The sequence below is a fragment of the Zootermopsis nevadensis genome, unplaced genomic scaffold, assembly GCF_977971745.1.
Source record: "Zootermopsis nevadensis isolate Lab colony 2312 unplaced genomic scaffold, Znev_1.0 Znev_ptg000007l, whole genome shotgun sequence".
NCBI lineage: Eukaryota > Metazoa > Arthropoda > Insecta > Blattodea > Termopsidae > Zootermopsis > Zootermopsis nevadensis.
In genome coordinates this window covers 2,386,249-2,408,878 of record NW_028259139.1, presented here as the reverse complement: position 1 = coordinate 2,408,878, position 22,630 = coordinate 2,386,249, and the positions used below count along the sequence as shown (strand labels likewise).

At 38.9% G+C, this 22,630-nt stretch overlaps 1 protein-coding gene across 2 annotated transcripts in view; it reads right to left on the bottom strand.

The window, feature by feature from the left end:
* LOC110835522 (BRO1 domain-containing protein BROX) overlaps positions 1–22,630 on the bottom strand; it is a 61,248-nt gene that overhangs the window by 22,286 nt on the left and 16,332 nt on the right. The window contains exon 1 of one of the 2 annotated variants that reach the window (XM_022075814.2): positions 20,173–20,297. The exons of the other annotated variant lie outside the window; for it this stretch is intronic. The gene's annotated coding sequence lies outside the window, so the exon portion shown is untranslated. Of the gene's footprint in view, positions 1–20,172; positions 20,298–22,630 lie in introns of those variants that run through there. 2 annotated transcript variants of the gene reach the window in all.

Genomic DNA, 22,630 nt, shown 5'->3' with positions numbered 1-22,630 from the left:
CTGGGTCAAGTAGCAATGACGTTAATTAGGAAGTGTTCTACATCCTAATAAATCTAACTCAATGTAAATTTAATGTGTACCATGGTCTCTTGTATCCGTAGCATCATATGGAGTATCCAAAAACCATGACATTTGTTACTTTATTTTACTCGACCAATCTGGTGTTTTTAGTCGATCGGTTATCAATATCCTCGAGTTGTTCACACGGCTTCCAATTGTGTATATTTGTTTTCATGGTTCACTGGCGGCAGTATGATTCGTAAAGGTTGTGCAAGAAAGTGGTCATGGCTCCTTTTGACGTATTATCCCAGCATTTTCATGGAGGGATCGAGATAATCCACGAAACGCCTGTCAGAATATCCTGTCTCCGGGCCAAGAATTAAAGCAGGGACCTACCAAATACGAAATAGCCTGCTAACCACTACGCCGCCATTTTCGGTTGTTGATGTCATCTCAGTGGCAGGGATTAATTGTGTTGTAAGACGTGTGACCGACCCTTGACCTGTTTAGGAATGCTGCCTGCAGCACAACAAGAAATGCCAAAGTGCAAGCTCACGGCTTGCTCTTCACTCTCTCTGAGAATCGGATTTTGCCCCGGATCACGTTTCACTGATAAAATTTATCTTTCGTATTAAATTTCACAACAGAGATTTACCTCAGTCACTTTAGACTAATGACCGAACTGTCTGCATAAAGTGATTCGCTGTCTTAAATATAAACTGCTATACTGGGATTTAAATATGACGACGAATGAGCGACGTATTGCTGTGCTGAGAAAGATAGAACTGCATTGGTCCGATGGTGCCTTATGTTTTGCCCTTGTCCGACTGCACATTTGCCATGCGCAGATCCACAATCTTCGTACTCTCGTCTGAAACAATTGTACGCCGGAAACACTGCGTCCCGAGTGTGTGAAAACTATTTCACGTGTGTCCTTGATTTTTCAAAGTAAAACGCCGCTGTAACGAAACAAAGACTCGAAGCGATTTGTTTTGACTGCGCAGACGTAGAAGGTAACATTGTTCAAGTGAATCTGAGCAAAACAAGGTTAAAATTAATTCTTGGAGTAGCATTAAGGAGATGCGTTCCGTTTATTCATGAGGCCCGTCTACTGCCTAGGTGTATGCAATACGTGGAAAATCATTATATCGAATTTAATAAAATGTACCAAGCGACACAAAAACTCATTTACATCCATCACTAATATGTACTTGAAACGAATTTAAGTGGACGAGACTAAAAATTGTAATATTAATATCGACCACATGACAACAGTACTTCTTTGTTTGGTTCTACAGTCCTTGAATGACCTTGGCCTCCTCACATATGGGATGTTTCTTACTCTGTTTAGATATTTGGTAAGACTCGGACGAATTATCGACTAGTAGAAAGGCGTCTACCTACACAGGACAGCACAACGCAGAAAGACATCAATGCATTGCGTGGGATTAGAACCCATGGTCCCAGAGTCCCAAGTCCGACTTACATTTTTGATTTGTTTTCAATCCTATGTTCTCACTCAGAAGTACAACTGAGGAACGGTATTTACGTTTCGTTATGTCTTCCTAATGTCATCCACATTGCTCCCCCCCCCCCCCACCAACTACGGGATATGAAGTAACAATGTAAAACATGAACAGGGTTTCAATAACTTACGGGCCACTCCAGTGTTGTAATTGTCAGCACAAACGGTCCCGAGTTCGATCCCGACCATTGCCATTAATAATATTAAAAAGAAAAAATGTATCACCTGAAGAAGGGAGCAGAGCCGACACCCGAAACGTCATGTATAACAAATATACCTCAGGCAATGCGCAATGTCCAACATGATATTCCTTTAATGAATCTCTATTGTTGCAAAACTTTAGAGAATAATTTCATGCGAAATCCCACATACATAATTCCCATTGAGTTATGGAAATATTAAATACGGTTCGGAGGAAATGTGTTAATAAAATCAGATTATGACAAATGAAGATATAATTTTCGCCCACTTAACTATACTATATATAACAGAAATATACGTTATTGCCATGTCCATTTGTCTGTACGTTTGTGCGTGTATATACGAGGTGCGATCGGAAGGTTTCCAGACTGCGCGTATAAAAACCCGTACACTTATCTCAGGTATTAAATTCATCCATCACCCTCGAAGTAGTTCCCCTGGGAGTGAACACAACGATCCCAGCGCCGCTGCCAAGCCTGGAAGCATCCCTGGAAATCTTTCTTTGTCAGCCTGTCAAGCACCATCTGCGATTCTGCCTGAATCTCTTCTATCGTCTCAAATCTCCTTCCCTTTAGCTGAATTTTCATCTTTGGGAAGAGGAAGAAGTCACACGGAGCTTAGAAAGGAAGTTGGGGTCGGTTCTTGCAAGATCTTTGAGCTCCTGACAAACGAGAAGTCGATTCTGCTTCTGGTCCTCAGACAGGATGCGTCGCATGTGGAGTTCTTCCTTTAGAATCAGCTGACAGGTCCCATAGCCTATCCCAACAATGTCGCACAAGTCGTTGATGGTACGACGTCGATCTTCGTAACATTTTGGGGCGTTGTGCTCGAAGATGGTCGTCCAGAACGCTCGTCATCATCGACAGAGGTTCGGCCATTTTTAAAACGTGAATGCCACACAAAAGTTTGTGCACGACCCATTGCGGACTCCCCAAATGCTTACTTTAGCATTTCATAGGTTTCCGTAGCCGTTTTGGCGAGTCTTTGGCAAAATTTGATGCACACGCCATTCCAAAATCGCAGGAGGGTCGGTGTAATGCACTACCAAAACGCCCGTAACTAAGAAACAAATGCTAATTCGATGATGCCGGCTGGCACACTGATTCACTATGAATGTAGGCCGCACCCCGTAAAGGCAGAAGCTCGTACTACATCCGGTTCGCCCTCTATTGACACAGTCTTGAAACTTTCCGATTGCACCTCGTAAGTCACAGGCTGAAACAGTCAAGGGTTCCCTCTTGCAGAAACTTTAGATTTTGCTCAAGGTCACAAGACATTCAGTTGCTATGCGTTCAGCGCCGCGGCAGATAGAAAACAATTTTCAGGAGAAAAAATATAAGAAAACGATAGCAATATTTTTATTTTCCTCCAAATGATTCATTCTCGACATCTTATAAATTCCATTTGTTATTTATGGTCTTTCGTGGGTCAAAATGTCGTTGGGTAATAAACACGTGGAGGACGTGTGTCTGGTAAGCGTTCAGGAACGACCATGCAAATCGCCTCACGAAATAAACAATGAATACACATCTGGCACTCAGTGTTCAGATTACAGTTTAATATGTCATTTTTCCTTAGCGAGGCACTACGCAATGCACCATGGAAACTACTTTTAAAAAAAAATGCCTTGGAGAACCTCAAGGGATCTACGTGAGAAAATTATTACGCTGAATTCTTTGAAATTATGTTGGGCACATTTAAACTCAATTGAAACTAACGTCTGTGATGTTGCTGAAAGTTCAGGTTCCATAACAATATCCTGATCAGCCGAATCATTTTCAACTTTTATTTATTATATTATTATTTAGTGTTCTGTCTGACGACAGGTCCATATGAACAGGATCCTTCCATCCTTTTCTCGGATTGGGACCTGTTCATATACGTTCTTGGCAGATGATCCAGAAGTGGTTTGCCATTGCCTTCTTCTGTGTGTGAATGGAGTAATTGTTGGGATGCCACGGAGAAACCGGGGAAGCCCCCGGAGGAAAACTCCGTGTTGCTTAGACCACGATCTTGCCCAACACAACTATATATCATTCTTTAATGCATTACACCTCCCAGGACATATACACTTTTCTTCAGTGGATAGCCTCATTCATCTCTTTAATTTGTTTAAAGTTTGAATATGCTTTTGCTGCCTGGAATAACCTCACATTGGCCAATTTAAAGTAACACCTGCACCTACAAGTGCCGCGTTCAGAACACTAGCTTTGTAATCCTGGGGTCTCGGGTTCGATTCCCGGCGGTGCCCGAATTTATAACTTGTGTTGGGCAAGGCCGTGGTCTAGGCAACACGGAGTTTTCCTCCGGGGGCTTCCCCGGTTTCTCCGTGGCATCCCATTCACACACAGAAGAAGGCAATGGCAAACCACTTCTGGATCATCTGCCAAGAACGTATATGAACAGGTCCCAGTCCGAGAAAAGGATGGAAGGATCCTGTTCATATGGACCTGTCGTCAGACAGAACACTAAATAATAATAATTTGAAATTTTTTGGAAAACTGTTAAGAATTTATACAGGTCTGTAGTTACTTACCATTAAACTTCTACCTTTCTTAAACATTTAAGCAATGGTAGTCTGTTATCAAAAGGATGGAAAGAATAATACAGAATGGAATCCTACCTAAATTACGACATTTGGACGCACTGAGACGCTTTCAAAGTGGGACAGGACGTGTTAAAATGGATTTGAAATGATTAACAAAGGCATCAGAAATATTTTAGGTTTAGTAATAACCTGGTAATCTGCTTTAATCCGGATATCATACTTATTTTTAAAATTAAAAACATATTTCTATAAATGCTTAGGTTGAGATTTAAGACTGTCTGCGACAGACTTTAACCACCGCTGCCTATCGGACTTAATGGTAACTTTTAAAAGATTACGAAAATATTAGAAATAATTATAATGTGTATCAGACCCAGTTTTCTATAACGACGAAAGAAGTGGTTTTTTTTTTATTCATGTAACGTTCCAAAGTACGAGAAATCTAGCATGGAAATTGGACTTTCTAAGTAATAACTCGATTTAAAGAACCGGAAGTACACAGTTAAGGCGATTTACATTAGAGTCGACAGAGGATTGATTATACACGCAAGACCAATCATATGAGAATACAATTTCGTAAAACGTAGCATCATACGAGGTGCGATCGGAAAGTTTCAAGACTGCGCCTATAAAAACCCGTACACTTATCTCAGGTATTAAATTCATCCATCACCCTCGAAGTAGTTCCCCTGGGAGTGAACACAACTATCCCAGCGCCGCTGCCAAGCCTGGAAGCATCCCTGGAAATCTTTCTTTGTCAGCCTGTCAAGCACCATCTGCGATTCTGCCTGAATCTCTTCTATCGTCTCAAATCTCCTTCCCTTTAGCTGAATTTTCATCTTTGGGAAGAGGAAGAAGTCACACGGAGCTTAGAAAGGAAGTTGGGGTCGGTTCTTGCAAGATCTTTGAGCTCCTGACAAACGAGAAGTCGATTCTGCTTCTGGTCCTCAGACAGGATGCGTCGCATGTGGAGTTCTTCCTTTAGAATCAGCTGACAGGTCCCATAGCCTATCCCAACAATGTCGCACGAGTCGTTGATGGTACGACGTCGATCTTCGTAACATTTTCGGGCGTTGTGCTCGAAGATGGTCGTCCAGAACTCTCGTCATCATCGACAGAGGTTCGGCCATTTTTAAAACGTGAATGCCACACAAAAGTTTGTGCACGACCCATTGCGGACTCCCCAAATGCTTGCTTTAGCATTTCATTGGTTTCCGTAGCCGTTTTGGCGAGTCTTTGGCAAAATTTGATGCACACGCCATTCCGAAATCGCAGGAGGGTGCACTACCAAAACGCCCGTAACTAAGAAACAAATGCTAATTCGATGATGCCGGCTGGCACACTGATTCACTATGAATGTAGGCCGCACCCCGTAAAGGCAGAAGCTCGTACTACATCCGGTTCGCCCGATATTGACACAGTCTTGAAACTTTCCGATCGCACCTCGTATCCCCGGGAAGTGTGAAGCAACTTAATATACCAAGGACAATGCGCAACGAAGGGTGGTAACAGGAATAACTAATCAAAATCGGAATTTTCAAAGATGACGTCACAACAATTTGCTAAGGAATACGTATTCCTGTTATGTGCAGTGAAGTTGTACTGTTGTAGACCAATGTAACATGGCGTTTTTAACCACATCACCTCTAATTTTGGTTTAGCAATAGGAGTTAGCTTGGAGTAAGTCGTAAATCCAATTATGACTTTCTTTTTCTTAAAGTGCCTATCCGTTCTATATGTTGGCGATCAGCAGAGAAATTTGAGCTTTACTTCTGCTACTTGAAACAGCCCTCCAGTCGACATCGAGAACCAAGTTTTGAGGTTCTGAAGCCACGAGATTCTTGGCCTGCCAGGTCCCCTCTTTCCGAATACTTTTCCCTGGATTATCAGCTGAAGCAGCCCGTATCTATCACTATTTCTCATGATATGACCGAAATATTCCAACTTTATATTTTCCATGGTGTTAACAAAATCGACGTCCTTGCGGAGTTTCTCGACAACTTTTTTGTTGGTTACACTGTCAGTCCAGGAAATTCGGAGAATACGTCGGTACAACCACATTTCGAAAGCCTCCAATTATGATAATGGACATTAAAATTCCCTTCGAAAACTCCTCGATAATGTTGTGCATTCAAGCTAATTTTCAAAGAATTATCCGATTTAGGTGAAAAATAAAGATTTACAACGAGTAAATTGCAATCAGTAATGCGATGAGTATGAAGATTTCTGTCTTCTGGGTTGTTGTGCTGTGTAGTCTGGTCTGATCGGCCTGATGACGGAGGCAGTATGACCTCTGAAACGTTGGTTAACATCGACCAGACTACACAGCGCAATAACCCAGAAGACGGATATCTTCATACTCATCGCCCTGATGATGGAGGCAGTATGACCTCCGAAACGTTGGTAAACATCGACCAGACTACACAGCGCAACAACCCAGAAGACAGAAATCTTCATACTCATCGCCCTGATGATGGAGGCAGTATGACCTCTGAAACGTTGGTTAACATCGACCAGACTACAAAGCGCAACAACCCAGAAGACAGAAATCTTCATACTCTGATGACGGAGGCAGTATGACCTCTGAAACGTTGGTTAACATCGACCAGACTACACAGCGCAACAACCCAGAAGACAGAAATCTTCATACTCATCGCTCTGATGATGGAGGCAGTATGACCTCTGAAACGTTGGTTAACATCGACCAGACTACACGGCGCAACAACCCAGAAGACAGAAATCTTCATACTCATCGCCCTGATGATGGAGGCAGTATGACCTCTGAAACGTTGGTTAACATCGACCAGACTACACGGCGCAACAACCCAGAAGACAGAAATCTTCATACTCTGATGACGGAGGCAGTATGACCTCTAAAACGTTGGTTAACATCGACCAGACTACACAGCGTAACAACCCAGAAGATAGAAATCTTCATACTCATCGCCCTGATGACGGAGGCAGCATGACCTCTGAAACGTTGGTTAACATCGACCAGACTACACGGCGCAACAACCCAGAAGACAGAAATCTTCATACTCATCGCCCTGATGATGGAGGCAGTATGACCTCTAAAACGTTGGTTAACATCGACCAGACTACACAGCGTAACAACCCAGAAGATAGAAATCTTCATACTCATCGCCCTGATGACGGAGGCAGCATGACCTCTGAAACGTTGGTTAACATCGACCAGACTACACGGCGCAACAACCCAGAAGACAGAAATCTTCATACTCATCGCCCTGATGATGGAGGCAGTATGACCTCTGAAACGTTGGTTAACATCGACCAGACTACACGGCGCAACAACCCAGAAGACAGAAATCTTCATACTCTGATGACGGAGGCAGTATGACCTCTAAAACGTTGGTTAACATCGACCAGACTACACAGCGCAACAACCCAGAAGACAGAAATCTTCATACTCATCGCTCTGATGATGGAGGCAGTATGACCTCTGAAACGTTGGTTAACATCGACCAGACTACACGGCGCAACAACCCAGAAGACAGAAATCTTCATACTCTGATGACGGAGGCAGTATGACCTCTAAAACGTTGGTTAACATCGACCAGACTACACAGCGCAACAACCCAGAAGACAGAAATCTTCATACTCATCGCTCTGATGATGGAGGCAGTATGACCTCTGAAACGTTGGTTAACATCGACCAGACTACACGGCGCAACAACCCAGAAGACAGAAATCTTCATACTCTGATGACGGAGGCAGTATGACCTCTAAAACGTTGGTTAACATCGACCAGACTACACAGCGCAACAACCCAGAAGACAGAAATCTTCATACTCATCGCTCTGATGATGGAGGCAGTATGACCTCTGAAACGTTGGTTAACATCGACCAGACTACACGGCGCAACAACCCAGAAGACAGAAATCTTCATACTCATCGCCCTGATGATGGAGGCAGTATGACCTCTAAAACGTTGGTTAACATCGACCAGACTACACAGCGTAACAACCCAGAAGATAGAAATCTTCATACTCATCGCCCTGATGACGGAGGCAGCATGACCTCTGAAACGTTGGTTAACATCGACCAGACTACACGGCGCAACAACCCAGAAGACAGAAATCTTCATACTCATCGCCCTGATGATGGAGGCAGTATGACCTCTAAAACGTTGGTTAACATCGACCAGACTACACAGCGGAACAACCCAGAAGATAGAAATCTTCATACTCATCGCTCTGATGATGGAGGCAGTATGACCTCTGAAACGTTGGTTAACATCGACCAGACTACACGGCGCAACAACCCAGAAGACAGAAATCTTCATACTCATCGCCCTGATGATGGAGGCAGTATGACCTCTAAAACGTTGGTTAACATCGACCAGACTACACAGCGTAACAACCCAGAAGATAGAAATCTTCATACTCATCGCCCTGATGACGGAGGCAGCATGACCTCTGAAACGTTGGTTAACATCGACCAGACTACACGGCGCAACAACCCAGAAGACAGAAATCTTCATACTCATCGCCCTGATGATGGAGGCAGTATGACCTCTGAAACGTTGGTTAACATCGACCAGACTACACGGCGCAACAACCCAGAAGACAGAAATCTTCATACTCTGATGACGGAGGCAGTATGACCTCTAAAACGTTGGTTAACATCGACCAGACTACACAGCGCAACAACCCAGAAGACAGAAATCTTCATACTCATCGCTCTGATGATGGAGGCAGTATGACCTCTGAAACGTTGGTTAACATCGACCAGACTACACGGCGCAACAACCCAGAAGACAGAAATCTTCATACTCTGATGACGGAGGCAGTATGACCTCTAAAACGTTGGTTAACATCGACCAGACTACACAGCGCAACAACCCAGAAGACAGAAATCTTCATACTCATCGCTCTGATGATGGAGGCAGTATGACCTCTGAAACGTTGGTTAACATCGACCAGACTACACAGCGCAACAACCCAGAAGACAGAAATCTTCATACTCATCGCTCTGATGATGGAGGCAGTATGACCTCTAAAACGTTGGTTAACATCGACCAGACTACACAGCGCAACAACCCAGAAGACAGAAATCTTCATACTCATCGCTCTGATGATGGAGGCAGTATGACCTCTAAAACGTTGGTTAACATCGACCAGACTACACGGCGCAACAACCCAGAAGACAGAAATCTTCATACTCATCGCCCTGATGATGGAGGCAGTATGACCTCTGAAACGTTGGTTAACATCGACCAGACTACACGGCGCAACAACCCAGAAGACAGAAATCTTCATACTCTGATGACGGAGGCAGTATGACCTCTAAAACGTTGGTTAACATCGACCAGACTACACAGCGTAACAACCCAGAAGACAGAAATCTTCATACTCATCGCCCTGATGACGGAGGCAGCATGACCTCTGAAACGTTGGTTAACATCGACCAGACTACACAGCGCAACAACCCAGAAGACAGAAATCTTCATACTCATCGCCCTGATGATGGAGGCAGTATGACCTCTGAAACGTTGGTTAACATCGACCAGACTACACGGCGCAACAACCCAGAAGACAGAAATCTTCATACTCATCGCCCTGATGATGGAGGCAGTATGACCTCTAAAACGTTGGTTAACATCGACCAGACTACACGGCGCAACAACCCAGAAGACAGAAATCTTCAAAACAAATTATCATTCGTGAGCTTACAAGGCACATGAGATAATTTCCTAGCTTCATCGTAAGCAGTGTGCTTAAGACACAGTCTTTCAGCTACGAGCGTTATCACTGCAAATGACGTAACCAGAATTTTGAATACTTTAGCAAAAAAAAAGTCTCATTAAAGGACATGTTCTTGATACGTGAAAGTATTTAGATTAACTGCATGTACTTAGTTTTATTTAATTTTTGTTTCATTTTTATGTATTTATTCATCAGTGTCTGTCTTTCATACACTCTTTGCGCCGGCCATCCACTCTGATATAGAAACCTAATCTAACTATATTATTATTATTATTATACCGCTGTTGTTATACAGTAAAATATTTTTTATCTCTACAATTTTAGAGGTCTACCCACACCGGAGCATCTGCCTTTGAATTAAACCGCAGAATTCTTCCTATGGCGTTGGCAGTGGATTCACTTTGTAAAGAATAAAGCATTTAACCCTTAGAGGCCAAAGCATGTCTAAATAATATTTATGGATTCAGCCCGTACCGCAAAGTAAACACAGCACTTCACCATTACAAAGATCAAGTGGTTAATGCTGTTTAAGGAAATAATATCTGTTTAAACTGATAATGTTAAAACACGCGGTGAATGCAGTTAACCAAAACTATGTAATTCCGAACACGGATTTTTTTAAATTCTAGAAGTAACTTCTTAAAATGGAACAATTATAATTGAGACTGGATAGTGTAATAATCCAAGCATTAGCCTGCTGTTCAGATAAATCATTGTGTTACAACACGTGTGTCGGATTAAGTCAATGAAATATCTGCTGATTGATTAATGTATCGATAGACATGGATCTTTCCGGCAGAGTCGAAAGTTTATCACTAGTGCATTATATAATCACAATTATTTTTACTTCATAGTCAATGTATAACATGGAACAGTGCTGTAATCGTATAGAATTAAAATGTAGTGTTACTCATACTAAACGTCTATGTCAGATATTTTGCACAAAGCTATTAATAAGTTAACGGAGTTGTCTCTTCTCACTATTACAAATCTTTTTTCCTTGTCGAATAGTTTTGGTGGATTTCTAACGCTTTATGCCCACCAAACTTGATCCCATGGTCTGACCTAACCTAGAACTAGTCACTGAGATTCAATTTTCTACCATCTACCAATCTAATTTATAATGGAATCTATACCATTAGAGGCTAGTCCCAATTCGTGTCTCGTAATTCCCTGCAATCAACGATGCCAACGTAACGAACGCTCAAAGTTCTGAGGTAGGAGGATGATCCTCTGTCAAGACACCATTACCCATGATGCTGTTTGTTAAGTAATCATGTGATCTATTTGTTCCGCCATCAATGGTCACATTCATGAGAAGACTGACGACGCTGTCCCTAGTGCTGCCATCTATCAGTGACCATACGAACTACACGTAATTCCATCTATTTATGGGCACATGAGCCCAGGACAGGGACCGGTGGAGGGCTTTGGTTAATTTGGCGATGAACCTTCGAGTTCCCAAAACTATCTAATTAGTTATGGACACGTGAACTATTTGATGCCAATTCAGTAAGAGCCTGACCCTAACCAGAGTCTCTTTCTTTATGGTCATTTCCTATAAATCCATCGTTTTCAACTCGCACGGCTTACTCATCGCCCTGATGATGGAGGCAGCATGGACCTCTGAAACATCGGTAAACTTCTACCAGACTACACGGCGCAACAACCCAGAAGACAGCCATCTTCAAACTCACCGCCGTGAAAACCTCAAATCCTACATAATTACGTCATGTCTGGTGTTACCATCTATCAGTGGCCATTCGAATTATTCGTGCTGCCATCTATCAGTGGCTTGACTACCCAACATAATGTACTGTATTGCTGTGTTACTATAATAATGTCAGCAGAAAGCTTGTTCTGTTGAAGGAAGTGAATTAGCAAACAATATAAATCATTTTTTATTTCATAGGTACGTGTTCATTTTTAGTCTGTAAATATATCACGGTTACAAATGAAGACTATACATATGTAAGCACACGAAAATAGTAATGACTGCTAATGGAAGGCTGCTTTTATTTTTTATTGCATTTCTTAGCAACGTTCAATGAGATAACGATGAATAAACAACACGTCTGGAACTTTTCTTATTCCAAAAAGTACACCTCTCCAATCTTGTTATGAAATATATTGGGTTAGAAAGGTCTCAAATCGGCCACGCTTTTGTCATCCCGAAAGAAGCGTTTTCCTTCTTTAGTATCGTATTCCGGGGCTGTTTGTGCGCATGTACAACCATCCTTTGTATTAATTAATTATTCGGTTTTGTTCCGTCTAATCACAATTCAAATTTAAAATTTAAAATTTACAATTAAGATAATTAAAATATCATTTGATGTTCCTCATCGAACAATCGATTTACATTTGGAACATCTTTTTACAACATGTTTCGGTTTCATATATAAACCATCTTCGGGTGTAAAAGTTAAAATTATAAACTTAAAACCTAATTACAATTTCTGATATGCAACTTTTTTGGTGATGTTCACTTCCAGATTCATTTTTACATATTGGAGTGAATGTTTTTGGAGTGAACTTTTGGGGGGTGGGGTGGGGTATTTTTATGACAACAGAAAGAAATGTTTTCGTTCAGTAAAAACAACTAATGACACTTTTATCTTCGTACTTTTGACATGTAAATTTTATTGGAACACTTTGATGGCAATGTAAAACAGCAATGTGACACAATTTGGGTTCAACAAATGCCTAAGGAATCCTAAAATATTCTGTGCCCATGACCTGTTTAATACTTGTAACAGCCCGACGTTTTTCACTTTTTCAGTGATGACTCCTCTCGTATAAACTAGACTCATACCCCCCCCCCTTCCCCTCTACACCCGACGTGATTCATTATCTCATCTTGTTTATGGATTCATGATTGCGATAACTGCTGTGACTGGACCCGATGTTGTGAATCAGAACACAAACTCGTCTGACCTTTAGCTCCGTCCATCTGAGAATCATATTCCGGGGTCAAACGATGTCTGTTAATACCAAAACCAAGACCACCACAGATTTCCTATTTATTACGTTGACATTACTCAGAGGCCTCACGTGAAGAGAACTGATTCGACATTTCCCTTGTTATTAAGGTAGCTCATCGAACCAGCTGTTTTAAAATTATAAGAAATATCATCTGACGAAGGATTGCACTTAGGATATTACATTTGAGTTTATATGGATCATACACCTGAAGATGGTTCATTTAGAACCGAAACATGTAGTGTAAAAGATGATGCTCTAATGTAAATCGAAATATTCGATAGAGAGCATCATTTTAATATATTTTAAATATTTAAATGTTAATTGTAATAATATTTTAATATTTTAACATTTAATAATAATATTTTATTGTGATTTTGACTGATAAAATTGAGCAAGTATATATTCGACACAATAATGACGCAACATTATCATCTCAAGAAATATCAAGTCTGGTCCACGTTCGGAATCAAATCAGAGAGCCTATGTAGGTCAAACCTGTCTCTCGATTCGTAAGAATGTCAGAAATATAATAAATTTTGAGGGTGCGAAGGATAAGACAGGAGAGGGGAGATCAGATCAAGAAGGGTTAAGAGGGAGGTTGAAGTGGCTTGCTTGTGAGAAATGAGAAATGAATACAAGATTTTAATCAGGAAACCTGAACCAAATAGACTACATAGGAGATCAACCCTTAGTTAGGAGGATATGCAAATGCATTTTAAACAAATACGTTTAAAGTTACGCACTGCAACCATCTAACTCAGAAATAGTGTTCTGAAAACGGTAATTATTGTCCGTAGTTCCATAGAAGGCAAAGAATATTTCAGTAGCTGAGCTACTATCAGTTTTTTTTAAGTATACAAATCGAGAACATAAATTCTGTATTATTTCTAGTAGCCCACATGTTTTATGATGTATGTCTAATTATTTTAAGATTCATTTTTGAGAAATTTTATTATTATTAAAATATTTAAAAATAACCGTCAATCACAATAAAATTAAAAGATTAAAATAATCTTTTAATCTTTTAATTTTATTGTGATTGACGGTTATTTTTAAATATTTTAATACTATTAATTCACAATATGACGCATCTACAATACCTTATAAATTTTAATATGTTCGATTCGAAAGCTTCACCTAAAAACAGAGATAAAAGTAGCGAATCAGCGAATTTTCTGTATAAGTTTAACGTACGAAATGTCACCGAACTTCTACTAAGTGATACTGAGAGAGAAAGTTACTTATGGGGCAAACAAAAATGGAAACCGGATTATTCATCCACTTCTTGGAAAGAAAAAAATGTAAACAGTCAAATGTTGAATACATTGATGGCAAAAAGATTGTAAACCTAATCAGAGGAGACCAACAGAGAATTAGGCGACAGCTAATTAAAATAACTTTTTACCCAATTCGTCCGGCAGGAGGACTCTCTCAAGAGTTCACGGATAGTCAAGTGTAAAAGACATCTTAAGAGTTCGTGTGAGTGATCGACAAGACATAAATAGCGCACTGTATCTGTACAAATAATAAAGCCAAAGGGCACCAAACAGAAGCCTTTTCTGTACAAACAACATGGAAATAATTTTATCCTGTTACTTACAGCAGAATTACACGCTTTAAGTACCTTCCATAAAGTGATTACCTAAATACCCGTTAAAACAGCTGACTTATTAGGCTCGTACCGATTCTACGCTGAACATTGCCCATTGTGTGAAGTATAGTTGATATAGGTTTTATTAATTTTTGGAGTTGGCTGTGCTCCCGTATTCGGAAGATTAGTTTTCATCGTGCAATCATCTGGTACTGTTAAAACCTACCACTCATCCACGTGGACTCACGAAATAATAAATGACCTAAGTTTTCAGACTCAGAAAGGTAAATATTGAGTGTACAATGATGTGGTCCACCTACTGATTATAGATTCAATAAATCTTGTGGGGACATTTTGGACAGAAGTACTGGTTGTTGAAAATTAATTTTGAACAATTTATAACTTGTGTTGGGCAAGGCCGTGGTCTAGGCAACACGGAGTTTTCCTCCGGGGGCTTCCCCGGTTTCTCCGTGGCATCCCATTCACACACAGAAGAAGGCAATGGCAAACCACTTCTGGATCATCTGCCAAGAACGTATATGAACAGGTCCCAGTCCGAGAAAAGGATGGAAGGATCCTGTTCATATGGACCTGTCGTCAGACAGAACACTAAATAATAATAATAAGATGAGGTGGTCTAGCGGTTAGAACGCTGGCCTTATAATCCTGGGGTCTCGGGTTCGATTCCCGGCGGTGCCCGAATTTATAACTTGTGTTGGGCAAGGCCGTGGTCTAGGCAACACGGAGTTTTCCTCCGTGGCATCCCAACAATTACTCCATTCACACACAGAAGAAGGCAATGGCAAACCACTTCTGGATCATCTGCCAAGAACGTATATGAAAAGGTCCCAGTCCGAGAAAAGGATGGAAGGATCCTGTTCATATGGACCTGTCGTCACACAGAACACTAAATAATAATATAATAATAACGTTAAGTAATTAAGCTGAACACGAGTAAAGGATATATAGTTCTGAATTATGCAGTAATTTTTTTGTTAGCAATCGGAAGCTTTATTCCCATCGCCTTATAATTTACGTAGAACCGTCAGACAAAATCTAATAAGAGAATCAGGAATGTTGGACAGAATGATTTAAGTAATGTAAGTTTCTACTTATCTTTGCGTACTTTTCACCGAGAACATGAAGTGACTGACTAATTGGGAGTCACGTCATGTGTCACCTATCTTTTGTTCCCTTGTTTCAAACAAATTTAAAATGTTTTCTTTACACCATAGTCCATGCACACATATTTCAACGTTATTTACAGCAGATTTCAAGCTGTCTGTCTACAGTAGTCATCGGTTTAATAAATTAATTAAAAATGTTGCTTTTATTCGGATAAAAATTTACTCGACACTAATTATTTTAAAATATCTGTTTTAATTGGCATTTTGGCAAGTACCAATGTGATATCTAAAGTTTGTATTTTCCGAGGTACGGGGTTTGATGGCTGCTAGACCAGTCACAGGTGATTATTTACATACAGGGCGCTTCTATATACAGGTTGACTCAAAAGGTTAGGGCCAACCTGAAGGAGCGTGTTGAGAGACTCGGAGAGAACAACTTTCGAAGTTATCCTGAGTCAGTCTCGAGGCCATTGAAGGTAGATAAGTCTGATAACATACCGCTTAAATAATTTGATTTGTAAAATTTCTAATGTAATCCTTGTACATCAATAAAAAAACAAAATTAGGCTACTAGGAGAATAGCAAAGTACGATCTTCTTATCAGCGCCGTGAACACCTCAAAACCTACTAAGCATTTTTTGATAATATAATAAAAAAATTCAGGCTTTTTGACTGTTAAAAAAATGTGAGAATTGTGATTCTACTAGGATCTAAAGGTTAATTTTATTGATAAATCTCGAATAAACGTGTATATTTTGAATTTCACTACGTACATGGTCTGTGTTATGGCCTAACGCATTTATTCCGACCTAGAAGACTAGTGAAACACACATTTTTAATTCATGTGTGTTCTTCACACATTCGTTCGGCACGATCACGTAGAAAACATATCAACTGTGATTTCTGAAGCATAATACGCTCTCATTTTAATTTATGTTCTTCGAATCTAATTTTTCATGATTATCTTCAAATGACAAACAAATGGATGAGGAAATTCCCGTATTTTAATCGAACGCTATGGCAGATTCGCATGACCAGAAGGCCTTAGACAGATGGCAGAACTTCTGCTAATAGATTGCAGCCTGGAAGTCTGACATCGAAACCAGCTACAGCGTAAAGAACATCTAAAAACCGCCTATAATACTACATGCATACGTAAAATATAGTTAGATCCAATTAATAAGCCTTTCTATAAGCTTTATCTTAACTATTATCATATAGCTTAGAGGGAAAAATAAACTATACTCCTACGTAACATATCAGTGCTGACAATTAGCTTTGCAGATATTAGAATTTATAGCACTATTCGGTGATCTATTGCTGATGACTTTTAACATCATCAGGCCTAGATATGCACCTGAAATAAACAAGTATCAAGGTCAACGAAGAAACGAAATTTCAAAAAAATAAAAATGTAACATTTGATCTTTAACGCCCACCCTTGTCGTAATCTTTCATAAACAGGTCGAGGAAAAGTTCACCAGAGAAATCTTTGTATATCGGATTTGCATTTGCATAATTAAACAATTAAGTCTGCGCCTGTTACCAAGCAAATCGATCGCGTAATCCACTAAGTCATTATCTCTCTGTTTGACTTCTCGCTTTCCTTTGAAATGTGGTTAAGGTCGTTCGACACTTAAACGCGGTTTATTTGCGAAGAATCTGGCCACAAAACACAATGCTAAATATTAAAGCCAAAAAACAATACATATATAACATTTATAAACAACCTTACAATTTCTAAGTAAGGTAGATAACAAATTTGTGTTTGAATAAATAAAAACACTGCAAAGTGCTTGATAATTACCACGAATTGACTCTGGCCGTATCCGTTCTTAAAATAAATTGCACTGAAATAATTTGATACCTTACTTGTATTATAATAATATTATTAATATTCTTTCATATTCGTGTTGATAAGCCACGGTGGTCCAGCGGTTAGAACGCTGGTCTCGGGTTCGATTCCCGGCGGTGCCCGAATTTATAACTTGTGTTGGGCAAGGCCGTGGTCTAGGCAACACGGAGTTTTCCTCCGTGGCATCCCAACAATTACTCCATTCACACACAGAAGAAGGTAATGGCAAACCACTTCTGGATCATCTGCCAAGAACGTATATGAACAGGTCCCAGTCCGAGAAAAGGATGGAAGGATCCTGTTCATATGGACCTGTCGTCAGACAGAACACTAAATAATAATAAGATCAGGTGGTCTAGCGGTTAGAACGATGGCCTTGTAATCCTGGGGGTCTCGGGTTCGATTCCCGGCGGTGCCCGAATTTATAACTTGTGTTGGGCAAGGCCGTGGTCTAGGCAACACGGAGTTTTCCTCCGGGGGCTTCCCCGGTTTCAATTACTCCATTCACACACAGAAGAAGGCAATGGCAAACCACTTCTGGATCATCTGCCAAGAACGTATATGAACAGGTCCCAGTCCGAGAAAAGGATGGAAGGATCCTGTTCATATGGACCTGTCGTCAGACAGAACACTAAATAAATAAATAATAATTCGTGTTGACACAAGAAGAAAATGCCCGAAAAGTGCGAAATAACGTGTCATCACGCATTTTCCCCCCATTATACTTAACAGCCATGGCATCGCAAAGTCATCGCGTCACGCATTAAACGAATGCAAAGCAACGAACCTTAGGCTCAGATCATTTTGTGCACAACAGAAATTGGCCAGAACTAACGACGGGTATAGATCACTTTTGCACTACAAATCCGATCGTGGTCGCCTAGCAACAAGACCAGATACAAAGACACAGAGAAAACTAAAGAAACTCGAAGGATTTCTATAGAGCAGACTTGCTGTAAGGTGTAAGATAATTCTGTTAGTCCGTGACATAGACTATAATGTACATTTAAAATACGTGTTTGACAAAATTAATTAAAAATGACATCTTTAACCAAAACGAAACACATATTAAACGTTCATAAAGACGGTTCTTTATAAATCTGAATAATTACTACTACTACGCGTTCTTCCCTAACATTACACAAACTTTGAATTTACATGAACGTATTATTTTTAAATTAAATTAACGAGAACTTTAAGCAGTACGCTGTACAGAAATACAAAAAAAATGTAGATATACAGGATGCCCCCAAATGGACGTATACACAGCAGGAATCTTAGTGTAAATCCATACATAGGTAATGGTATAGTTTATTAAAATGTCTTTTGTTTTATTTATTTAATGTGTGTATACATCTTTATGGGACACACTGTACACAGAATGATTCTTAATTAATATAATTTATATATGAATTTTGTTCTACTTCTAAAATCAATCTGAAAAAGTTCGTATAAATAAATGATCAGAACACTTCTGTTAATGTGATATGTCAAAGTTGCGTACAGGAATTTTTTTTAGTGTCTCAGTGTTCAATTATTCATTTAAACTAAAGGAGAAGCTTTTGCAGATTTTAAATTTGTGTTTGTTGCTGTAGAACAGAAATTTACGTAAGAACTCTTCTTACCACATCAAATTTTAGGACCTCCATTACCTTCCTCAAGCCAGAACAGAAGCATGCAAGTCAGTTTGTAAGATAAGAAATTGGTAATACTCAGTAGGGCGTGAGACAAACATTTATCTCCGACAATCAAAGAAGCTATCTTGGTCGTCAACTGGGATACATCATCTACTTTTTTGTGAAATTACAGTAGAATAATATTGACCCAAAACATTGCCACTGGAACTAATAGCTACGACGACCCAGTGGAGGAGAGCAGCGACTCCGGTTGCCGCACAGAGGGAGCCTGAGACATGGCAAAGCGTTGCCCCACATGAAATTTCGAAATGGTAATCACCACTAAAGGACCAGACTAATCGGTCAGTTCTGACTTCAGATCTTATTCTGACGACAACATGTTCAAGTATCCATAACTACAAAAACCTTGCAACCGATACGAGGTTGGTCTCGGTTCTAACGCCGTGGACATGTAGGTACATACCAGTGTTTCGGATGAAAAAACTGCCTCTATCTTCAGTGTTAAAGTACTGAATATGGAGACAAGTCATGTACCTCCCAATAAATCCACATGGCGTTCCATCTCAGAAGACTCTTTATGAACGTCATAATGAAAAAGACAGACTGCAAAATTTTTTAGCTAAAACGTTGGTGAAAAATTTTATAATTTACTCCAGAGGAACAGACAGTTTTTTAAATATTCAACTCGTCTATTGCATTAGGCCTTTTGTTATTAACTCAACAGGCACACGGCATTATCCGTCTCTCACATAAAAACATCGCTCTATTTATGTTACTATTTTAACCATTGTAATTACCAACATTTTAAAATCATTCCCCTTTTCTATCGACGTCAATTACAGAGTAAGACTTCGGCTACTCATTGAATATTAATGAAAAACTAGAACATTTGGTTACTTTTGTAAGAGACACAATGTAATGTTATTAATATTTAATAAATATTAATTATTGATCACGTTAAAGTATTCGTACGTACATACCATTTCACAATGACGTCTCACATTGCATAGGGGGCTTTTCCAAAGGACACTGACACTGACACTGAAAACACTCTCGTCTGTGGTGTCTGACAAATACAGTCAAACTGAAGTCCCAGCGTTACGTTTGGCAAGTGTACCAATATCAAAAAAAAAAATGACCCTACAAAAGAAATTTAAACATTAAATAGCCCTTTCGTGAAGACTGTACAATGTTATATTTGAGGGCTATCAGCCAGTTACGAAAAGGAATTAGTCTGGAAACTGAATAAATACAATTAAAAATGTCTATTCTAATTCTTAGTGTACAAGGAAAGTATATAATTTTTAAGATAGTGTAATTGCGTCATATTGTGAATATTATAACAATTATTTATTTTAATCCGTCTGATCACAATATTTAAAATTTCTTATAATTAAGATAATAAAATATCATTGATGTTCCATATCGATTGATCGATTTACATTTAGGAACATTTACACAACATGTTTCGGTTTTTATAAAACCATCATCAGGTGTAAAATATATCTAAGAACTTAAAACTCAATTATGATTTCTGTAGTTTTTTGGTGATGTTTCATTACGTTTGTTTTTTCCATTTTTGGGCGAAGGTGTTGTTTTTCTTAAATGTTATTAGATGTACATATCGGCCAAAGATTTAGGAGTGAGTGTCCCGATATGTCCAGAGGTACTAGTGTCTTCGAATTATAAGAAATTTTAAATATTGTGATCAGACGGATTAAAATAAATAATTGTTATATAATTTTTATATATCCCATTGTATCCGCCCCCTTTCACAAATTTTCAACTGATTGACGGACATTTATAATAATTTGTAAGAAAATCATTCGACCAGGAGCTAACCCACATTTGTGATTTTAAATTTCGTAACGCCATTAACACCAACATAGCTCGAAATTTTGCATTTAGTTTTAATAACTAATGAACTATAGGAGCTAGGCGTATGAAATTTTGCATACAGATACATCATAAATGTATGTACAAATTTTATACAAAATAGTTCTTGAATATAAAAAAATTATACTCCTGTCGACAGCGTGAAAATGTTGATGTTACAGTTGACAAATTGAAAACCATATGAATCTGTATTAGTGGAAACTGTGCATATAATTAGACCACTAAATAGTACAACTATTAGGCTAATTTATAGTACTAGTGTCATCGTACATATTGAAAAATTTAACGGAGAAAATTCTATACTTGCTAAATTTTATCAGTCTAATCACAATAAAATATTATTATTAAATGTTAAAATATTATTACAATTAACATTTAAGTATTTAAAATATATTAAAATGATGCTATCATCGAAATGTTCGATTTACATTAGAGCATCATCTTTTACACTACATGTTTCAGTTCTAAATGAACCATCTTCAGGTGTATAATACATATAAACTCAAATGTAATATTCTAAGTGCAATCCTTCGTCAGATGTCCAGATGTGATGCTCTAATGTAAATCGAATATTTCGATGAGAGCATCATTTTAATATATTTTAAATATTTAAATGTTAATTGTAATAATATTTTAATATTTAATACTAATATTTTTATTGTGATTAGACTGATAAAATTGAGCAAGTATATATTCAACACAATATGACGCAACATTAACATCTCATGGAGAAAATTCCATCGATTTAGTCACCTCGTATTTGTACTGAGACTTATTTTTGGAAATTAACCATTGGCAATGTGCAGCTGTACTGCCTCGCGTTCACTGGACCTTTTCGACTCGGTATGATCCCCTGATATCGTATGACTAATGAAGAGAAGATGGAAATAAACCTGACCATCAAGGACTATAGTTTAAGGGTATCTCCTAATAAAACCAAAGTTCTAGCATGTAAAAAGATCGTTCAAGGTCAAATATAATTAATGGGATCATGATGGAACAAGAACCAACTTTCAGTGTCTCGTTCATGTGTCAGGCTGGAATGATGAAGGAGATAATGATAAATTATAAATTACAATATAATTAGAATCTTTATGGTACGACGAAAACATCACAGAAAGTTCGTGTTAGGGAGTGTGGAAGAATAAGATGTTTTATAAAATACAGAATTTAATTTAATACGAACTTAAATTTAGTGATGACCGAAAAAAATAATTGACAGGTGCACAGACGGTCAGAAAATTTCCAGCTTTTATGGGTAACTAAGGTTTATCACAGTGTACCTGGACTAGAAGCAGTCTTTGGATTCTGCGCTGAGCCAGTTTTATCCAAAATCTGTTTTGATATTAACCTATTATCGTCTAGAGAAATTCCTTCCATTTTATGTCTGTGAACTTATCGAGGGCTATTCAGAAAGGCATATCTAATTGCCAACTTTCTGTTTAGTAGATACAGGAAAATTAAACATAGACATTTTATAACTTATATCTTAACTGCGTCATGTTTGTGTTTAATCAATACAATAATTTATTCACCGTCCAT